Below are 8,032 nucleotides of genomic sequence, written 5' to 3' on the forward strand. Positions count from 1 at the left end.
TGTCATTTAGGTGAACATTTTAAAAAGGGGGCTATCCCTAATAAAGAAACAAACATGTTTTTTAGAAAATGTTTGTAATGTTTAAGAAAATAATGATAATATACAAATATTATCACACAATAACAGAAAAACATCACAGAAAGTTGAGTTTGTTAACAAACATTAAATAAGAAATACAAATTCAGATATTTGCATAATAAGATATAAAATGACAATAAATCAAATATAAAAAGACAATAAATAACCTAAACATATATTGAAAAGCTGAACATTTAGTCCACTTTTTATGGAAAGTTTTCCAGGTGACACCGTCGCCTGGAACTCAAGCCTAACCTAGTACTGACAGGCAACGAAGATATAATTGTCACGCCCTGATCTGTTTCACCTGTCCCTGTGATTGTCTTCACCCCCTCCAGGTGTCACTTGTTTTCCCCACTGTATTTATCCCTGTGTTTCCTGTCTCTCTGTGCCACTTCGTCTTGTATGTTTAGTCAAGTCAACCAGCGTGGTTTTCCCCGTACGTCTTTTCTATTCTCTTTTGCTAGTTCTCCTGGTTCTGACCCCTGCCTGACTCTGGACTACTTTCCTGCCTGCCTGATCATCCTGCCTGCCTGATCATCCTGCCTGCCCTGACCTTGAATCTGCCTGCCCTTCAGTTCCTATTGGAATCTGAACTGGTTTTGACCTTTTGCCTCTACATGACCACTCTCTTGCCTACCCCTTTTTGGATGAATAAACATTGTAAGACTCCAACCATCTGCCTCCTGTGTCTGCGTCTGGGTCTCGCCTTGTGTCTGTTACGACTGTCGGTGGAAGAAGGTGTGGACCAAAGCGCAGCGTGGAAATTATTCATATTTAATGTTCACAAAAAAAAAAAACACTCAAACAAAATGACAAACTGAGAAAATGAAAGCGCACAGTTCTGTCAGGGAAACAACCTAAACAGAAAACAATCACCCACAAAACACAGGTGGGAAAAGGCTAACTAAGTATGACTCTCAATCAGAGAGAACGAACGACACTTGCCTCTGATTGAGAACCATACCATACCAGGCCAAACACAAAACCACAACATAGAAAAAAGAACATAGACTACCCACCCCAACTCAAAGGTGCGGACTCCGGCTACAAAACCTGAACCAAAGGGGAGTGAAGGGCGATTCCGGCAGCTCCGGAGTGAAGGGCGATTCCGGCAGCTCCGGAGTGAAGGGCGGCTCCTGACTGACGGGCGGCTCTGGCAGCTCAGGACAGACGGGCGGATCTGGCAGCTCCTGACTGACGGGCGGCTCTGGCAGCTCCTGACTGACAGGCGGCTCTGGCAGCTCCTGACAGACGGGCGGCTCTGGCAGCTCAGGACAGACGGGCGGATCTGGCAGCTCCTGACAGACGGGCGGTTCTGGCAGCTCAGGACAGATGGGCGGCTCTGTCAGCTCCTGACAGACGGGCGGCTCTGGCAGCTCAGGACAGACGGGCGGCTCTGGCAGCTCCTGACAGACGGGCGGCTCTGGCAGCTCAGGACAGACGGGCGGCTCTGGCAGCTCCTGACAGACGGGCGGCTCTGGCAGCTCAGGACAGACGGGCGGCTCTGGCAGCTCAGGACAGATGGGCGGCACTGGCAGCTCAGGACAGACGGGCGGCTCTGGCAGCTCAGGACAGACGGGCGGCTCTGGCAGCTCAGGACAGACGGGCGGCTCTGGCAGCTCAGGACAGACGGGCGGCTCTGGCAGCTCAGGACAGACGGGCGGCTCTGGCAGCTCAGGACAGACGGGCGGCTCTGGCAGCTCAGGACAGACGGGCGGCTCTGGCAGCTCAGGACAGACGGACGAACCTGGAGGGAGGAGACGGAGAGACAGCCTGGTGCGTGGGGCTGCCATAGGACCCACCAGGCTGGAGAGACCTACAGGAGGTCTGGTGCTTGGAGGAGGCACCGGATGGACCGGGCTGTGGTGGAGCACTGGAGCCCTGGTGCGCAGCCTTGACACCACTCCTCCCGGCTGGATCACCATTTTAACCCGGACCATCCAGAGTGCAGGCACAGGTTGAACCGGGCTGTGAGTGAGCACTGGAGATCTGGTGCATACCACTCGCACCTCTCCCTTAGGCTTAATACCCACATTCGCCCGGCACGGGCGGAGCGCAGGCATAGGACGCACTGCACCCTCCCAGCACCCCGGAGGCACAGCACGCAGCGCCGGCGCAGGATACCCTGGGCTGAAACGGCATTCTGGAGACCAAACACGCTGGGCCGGCACAACACGCCCTGGCTGGATGCCCACTCGCTTGGCACTTAGGGCACCGGGCTATGAGCGCGTACTGGTGACACCGTGCGCTTGACCTCATAACACGGTGCCTGACCAGTACTGCGCTTCCTCCGGTAAGCACGAGGAGTGGGCTCAGGTCTCCAACCTGACTCTGCCACACTTCCCATGTGCCTCCCCCCGAAATTCTTTTGGGGCTGCCTCTCGTGCCTGTCGCGCTGCCGTGCTGCCTCCTCATATCGCCGCCACTCAGCTTTCGCTGCCTCCAGCTCTGCCTTTGGGCGGCGATATTCCCCAGCCTGTGCCCAGGGTCCTTTTCCGTCCAAAGTCTCCTCCCATGTCCATGAGTTCAGAGATTGCTGCTGCCCGATACCACGCTGCTTGGTCCTTGGTTGGTGGGTGATTCTGTAACGACTGTCGGTGGAAGAAGGTGTGGACCAAAGCGCAGCGTAGAAATTGTTCATATTTAATGTTCACAAAAAAAAACACTCAAACAAAATGACAAACGGAGAAAACGAAAGCACACAGTTCTGTCAGGGAAACAACTTAAACAGACACAAAACAAAACACAGGGGGAAAAGGCAACCTAAGTATGATTCTCAATCAGAGACAATGAACAACACCTGCCTCTGATTGAGAACCATACCAGGCCAAACACAAAACCACAACATAGAAAAAAGAACATAGACTACCTACCCCAACTCAAGCCCTGACCATACTAAAACAAAGACATAACAAAGGAACTAAGGTCAGAACGTGACAGTGTAATGATAATAATCCTCTACTGCTGGGATGGTTTTCATACAGGACTGGTGGAACCATCGTGGGCAGCGGTCACAACCAACATTAAATACATTTTCTTGAATTACAATTATTTCATTATCAGACAAAGCGGATGATCCTACCTCTAGAAATATTACTGCTTATACAAATTCGTACTCCTAAAAATTCCTTTAGAAGTGAACAAGCAATTACCCTGATTACTGTCCACCTCCCCACAGAAGTGGCACAGTTGGCTCAGGTCATCCAGCAAAACATAATGTCACGTAGTCAATATCTTTACATGTATTTTTCTCAGCAAACAGGGAACAAGGGAATAGTATAGGTTTCTTGTAGCATCATTATTTAAATACATGTGTTTTAGTGGCCATCTAGTCAGAAGTTGGATCAAAGATAACCTTGAAAGAGCCATATAAATGTTTTTTTTTAAATCTACAATTATATTAAATTAGAAGTTGAATATACCAGTGTTTTGGAGGAGAGTGATTGCTATTTCTTCTCTCATGATTGTTAACATCTTTGTTCGTATTTGAAAAGACTATCGACTCCTCCTTCAGAACATAGTTTTTTTTTTATGGGCATTTCAGTTTTCCCCAACAAAATGATGTTACGCTTAAGATTCTAATTCGCAGGTATACAACGACACAGCTATAATATAATTTTACAGTTCTGTTTTGCCTTTTAGTCAGTATACTTTCAGTAGGTTAATTGTACATTACTTCTCCTCATGGACTGCACCAGATTTGCCAGTTCTTGCTGTCAGATGTTACCCCACTCTTCCATCAAGGCACCTGCAAGTTCCCGGACATTTCTGGGGGGAATGGCCTTAGCCCTCACCCTCCGATCCAACAGGCCCCAGATGTGCTCAATGGGATTGAGATCCGGGCTCTTCGCTGTCCATGGCAGAACACTGACATTCCTGTCTTGCAGGAAATCAGGCACACAACGAGAAGTATGGCTGGTGGCATTGACATGCTGGAGGGACATGTCAGGATGAGCCTGCAGGAAGGGTACCACATGAGGGAGGAGGATGTCTTCCCTGTAACGCACAGCGTTGAGATTGCCTGCAATGACAACAATGACAACAATGACCACCACAGACCATGATGGACCCTCCACCTCCAAATCGATCCCGCTCCAGAGTACATCCTGTACCTGTCCCGCAGGTGTGATGTTCGGATGTACCGATCCTGTGCAGGTGTTGTTACACGTGGTCGACCACTGTGAGGATGATCAGCTGTCTGTCCTATCTCCCTGTAGCGCCCGCTGTCTTAGGCATCTCACAGTACAGAAATGGCAATTTATTGCCCTGGCCACATCTGTAGTCCTCAAGCCTCCTTGCAGCATGCCTAAGGCACGTTCACGCAGATGAGCAGGGACCCTGGGCGTCTTTCTTTTGGTGTTTTTCAGAGTCAGTAGAAAGGCTTCTTTAGTGTCCTAAGTTTTCAAAACTGTGACCTTAATTGTCTACCATCTGTAAGCTGTTAGTGTTTTAACGACCATTCCACAGGTGCATGTTGATTCATTGTTTATGGTGCATTGAGCAAGCATGGGAAACGGTGTTTAAACCCTTTACAGTGAAGATCTGTGAAGTTATTAGGATTTTAACAAATTATCTTTGAAAGACAGGGTCATGAAAAAGGGACGTTTCTGAGAATGCAGGGATTCCAGCAGGGTGTGAGTTGAAGTAGTCAAATCTGGAGCTGACAAGGGCCGGAATGTAAATGACATGTGATCATCTTGGATTATCTAACATCTGAGAATGGGCAGGCTTTCCCTCGGATGAAGAGCATCTCCGTGTTGCTGATTATGTGCTGTCATCCAGGTGGAAATGTCACCTGCATATCTGATGTAGGAAAGGAGATAGGAGATAAGTTGAGTGTCCTGTGAATATGTTTATGTATATGTACTGTACATGTGTGTGTATGTGTATGTATATCTTGGTATATATATTTTTTATTTTATTTTCTATTATTATTATTATCATTATTGTGTTTTGTGGTTGAGGGGTGGGGGGGTGGGGGGGGGTGGGGGGAGGTTGATGGGGGTGTTCTATTGAGGGCGATGGGACCTATTGGGGAGAGGATTCTTCATGGAGGCACTTTCAGTCATAGTTTTGTTTGTTATATTATTATGCATTTTTTTCTTATTTTGTTTCTATTATTATAACAGTTTTCTGTGATTATGGATATGCACTCATGTTGACTTATATATTTGAACTTTCTTTTTCGCCCATAGTACACATTTTCGGATTTATTACTGTTAATATTATTGTTATTATTACTAATGTACCTACATTCTTTAAAGCTAAATCAGAAAAAGTCTCATTTTTTTTTAGGAAAAGCCATAAGAGGGAAAAGCACGATGGGATGAAGGATTGAGGAATGGGTAGAGAGAACAGTAGAGGGCTCTGAAAACGATTATTGCTGAAATAACTACTTCCTTTTGTGATTAGAGTCTAATACCTCCTGTGGCACACATCAGAGGGCATGATAGGTCACCAAAAACTATTCTAAAATGTGCCAGGCCCTGCAATTCCAAGATAGAAGGGGGGGGGGGGTGTTGGGGTTCAGCAGGCAAGAAAATAGCCTTGCCGAAATCCTCCCCCCTTCTAATTTCCTCAATTTTGAGTCAAAAACTTTGTGGCACACACTAATGGTCAACATGAGCTACCAAAATTATTCTGAAGTGTGCCAGGCCTTGCAATTCCAAGGCCTGGCACAGGCCCCCACCTGTGAACCCCACCTCCTAAGAAGTTCTTTGAAGAACCTTTTGGGGCTGTTTTTCATTGCCAAGAACCCTAAGGTTCTTCGGGGATCTTTGAGGATCTTAGAAGAACTCCAGTTGAACCTCTAATTTTTAGAGTGTAGCTAACATATGAAATTATTTTAAGATGGTTGGATCATTTAGCTATTTGATTTTAAATTGTAGGACTCCTTTAGGTATATACATTTTTTGGGATAATATTTCAATTTAGCCCATAGAAACGCATTGAATAACCCATTCATTTATGTAGAAAAAAAGACAGTCAAAATGAAAAAGGTTTTGAAGTGTCTGTCTTATATCTAGGATATACACTGCTCAAAAAAATAAAGGGAACACTTAAACAACACAATGTAACTCCAAGTCAATCACATTTCTGTGAAATCAAACTGTCCACTTAGGAAGCAACACTGATTGACAATACATTCCACATGCTGTTTTGCAAATAGAATAGACATCAGGTGGAAATTATAGGCAATTAGCTAGACACCCCCAATAAAGGAGTGGTTCTGCAGGTGGTGACCACAGACCACTTCTCCGTTCCTATGCTTCCTGACTGATGTTTTGGTCACTTTTGAATGCTGGCGGTGCTTTCACTCTAGTGGTAGTATGAGACGGAGTCTACAACCCACACAAGTGGCTCAGGTAGTGCAGCTCATCCAGGATGACACATCAATGCGAGCTGTGGCAAGAAGGTTTGCTGTGTCTGTCAGCGTAGTGTCCAGAGCATGGAGGCGCAACCAGGAGACAAGCCAGTACATCAGGAGACGTGGAGGAGGTCGTAGGAGGGCAACAACCCAGCAGCAGGACCGCTACCTCCGCCTTTGTGCAAGGAGGAGCAGGAGGAGCACTGCCAGAGCCCTGCAAAATGACCTCCAGCAGGCCACAAATGTGCATGTGTCTGCTCAAACGGTCAGAAACAGACTCCATGAGGGTGGTATGAGGGCCCGACGTCCACAGGTGGGGGTTGTGCTTACAGCCCAACACCGTGCAGGACATTTGGCATTTGCCAGAGAACACCAAGATCTGCAAATTTGCCACTGGCGCCCTGTGCTCTTCACAGATGAAAGCAGGTTCACACTAAGCACATGTGACAGACGTGACAGAGTCTGGAGACGCCGTGGAGAATGTTCTGCTGCCTGCAACATCCTCCAGCATGACCGGTTTGGTGGTGGGTCAGTCATGGTGTGGGGTGGCATTTCTTTGGGGGGCCGCACAGCCCTCCATGTGCTCGCCAGAGGTAGCCTGACTGCCATTAGGTACCGAGATGAGATCCTCAGACCCCTTGTGAGACCATATGCTGGTGCGGTTGGCCCTGGGTTCCTCCTAATGCAAGACAATGCTAGACCTCATGTGGCTGGAGTGTGTCAGCAGTTCCTGCAAGAGGAAGGCATTGATGCTATGGACTGGCCTGCCCGTTCCCCAGACCTGAATCCAATTGAGCACATCTGGGACATCATGTCTCGCTCCATCCACCAACGCCACGTTGCACCACAGACTGTCCAGGAGTTGGCGGATGCTTTAGTCCAGGTCTGGGAGGAGATCCCTCAGGAGACCATCCGCCACCTCATCAGGAGCATGCCCAGGCATTGTAGGGAGGTCATACAGGCACGTGGAGGCCACACACACTACTGAGCCTCATTTTGACTTGTTTTAAGGACATTACATCAAAGTTGGATCAGCCTGTAGTATCGTTTTCCACTTTAATTTTGAGTGTCACTCCAAATCCAGACCTCCATGGGTTGATAAATTTGATTTCCATTGATTATTTTTGTGTGATTTTGTTGTCAGCACATTCAACTATGTAAAGAAAAAAGTATTTAATAAGAATATTTCATTCATTCAGATCTAGGATGTGTTATTTTAGTGTTCCCTTTATTTTTTTGAGCAGTGTATAAGAACGCTCATGGTCAAAACATATAGATTCAATGGTTGTAAAGATGGGTAGAGGTCTGTCCGTAATAAAGAGATGGTCTGATTTTTTGACCCCACAATCAAAAAAGCAAGTTCTGAGAGGCTCTAGTTTTGTCTTATCTGGATTATTATCCAGTCGTGTGGCCGAATGCTGCAAGGAAAGACCTAGTTAAGCTTCAGCTGGCCCAGAACAGAGCGGCATGTCTTGCTCTTCATTGTAATCAGATGGCTGATATAAATACTATGTATGCCAGTCTCTCTTGGCTAAGAGTTGAGGAGAGACTAACTACATCACTTGTTCTTTTTATAAGAAATAT

This window comes from Oncorhynchus kisutch, linkage group LG20 (genome assembly GCF_002021735.2).
Source record: "Oncorhynchus kisutch isolate 150728-3 linkage group LG20, Okis_V2, whole genome shotgun sequence".
Lineage (NCBI taxonomy): Eukaryota > Metazoa > Chordata > Actinopteri > Salmoniformes > Salmonidae > Oncorhynchus > Oncorhynchus kisutch.